The sequence below is a fragment of the Acomys russatus genome, chromosome 2, assembly GCF_903995435.1.
Source record: "Acomys russatus chromosome 2, mAcoRus1.1, whole genome shotgun sequence".
Taxonomy (NCBI): Eukaryota; Metazoa; Chordata; class Mammalia; order Rodentia; family Muridae; genus Acomys; species Acomys russatus.
In genome coordinates this window covers 60,308,890-60,310,364 of record NC_067138.1, presented here as the reverse complement: position 1 = coordinate 60,310,364, position 1,475 = coordinate 60,308,890, and positions in this window count along the sequence as shown.

Here is a 1,475-nt window from a genome sequence, read left to right as displayed (position 1 = left end):
CCATGCAGGCAAAGAAATTCCCCCTCCCTCCCCCAAAAATTCACCAATTTTGAACATTTCCTGAAAATGACCTTGAGAATTCACCTTGTGTTACCTCTTAATCTAGCTTTCCAGGGAACGAATGCTTCCTCTACATAATAGCACAGGCCATCGCTCCCCTGGTTCCAGGCAGCTGGCTTTCTGGGCCAGTTAACACGATCTGCTAATGTCATAAACCACCTGCTGCCCGAGTCGCCCAGCTGATGCCTCACCATCCTCAAGCTTCCGCTGTAAGTGCCAGCAGCAAGGGGATGTGCTGGTGGGGAATGCGCTGGTCTGTGTAGGAGTGGGTCCTAACGCCACACAGCTGTGTGCACACACATGCATGTGTATATGCCTGCAGCAAAATCAACAGACAAAGGGCCTCCTCTCTTGGGCCCCCAACTACTAGATTTCATTCTTTTTTTTTTTTTTTTTTTTCTAGATTTCATTCTTAAATCCCTATCGCATAATGATGAGGACAGACTGGAAACACGCCCTTGGCCATTATTTTGGCCAGGCACTGATCAGGAAGGATCCACTTTACATAAACCTTTTATCAGGCAGAGAAAACTTACACTGTGCTAGGTCCTACAAAACTCAAGATTCTCACCCCAATGCCACCAAGTGAACAATCTCTTAGCTCTGCAGTGAGCTACAGAGGAGAACTAAGTAATCTCTTCCTTTTAGGTAGTCTTTCCTCAGTATGGACTCAAAACAACTGGGAAGAGAGAAAACTACCTCAATTAATTAAAAAACTAAATACTGCCAATGCAGACAGCATGTTAATTTTAATTATGTTCAAAGAGTTCACTTTACTGGGCATGGTGGCACATATCCCCAATCTTAGCTCCAGCAAGGCTAAAGAAGAACTATCATGATTCAAGGCCAGCCGGGGTCACACAGCAAAAGACCCTACTTTAAAATTTCAGCTTTGGAACAGGTGTGACAAAGAAAACCACAAACACAAAAGCAACCTGAATCGTGCTTTAATTGAAGTATGTGGAATATTAAAATTCTATAGAAACATTGCTGAGAGTCTTCTGGAAAAGAGGGATCAAACAATCCCTCTGAAGAGGAAGATGAGAGTAATTCATAGTTCACCGACACCTCCCTGGGTCACACTCCCATACTACCCAGATCGATTCACAATCCATTCCTGCTGCTTCTTCAAGTTCCAATTCTGATTTCAGTTTAAAAAAAAAAAAGAGGGCTATCCTGTTTGAAATTATTGTGGCCTTAAGAAATTAAAAAACTATTAGTATTTGAATATTTAAATCATAAATAATGTTAGCAAGAAGTCAACCTGACAGGAAAAGTCAGTTTGCTAGAAGTGGGAAATATACTGAATTATCCTGGATATAATTTCATTAAGGCTTCAAACCTTCCAGGGTAGATTATCACAATTAAACCATTTTATAACCTAAGTCTGGGCCTCTAGAAAGTTTATGTCTAAA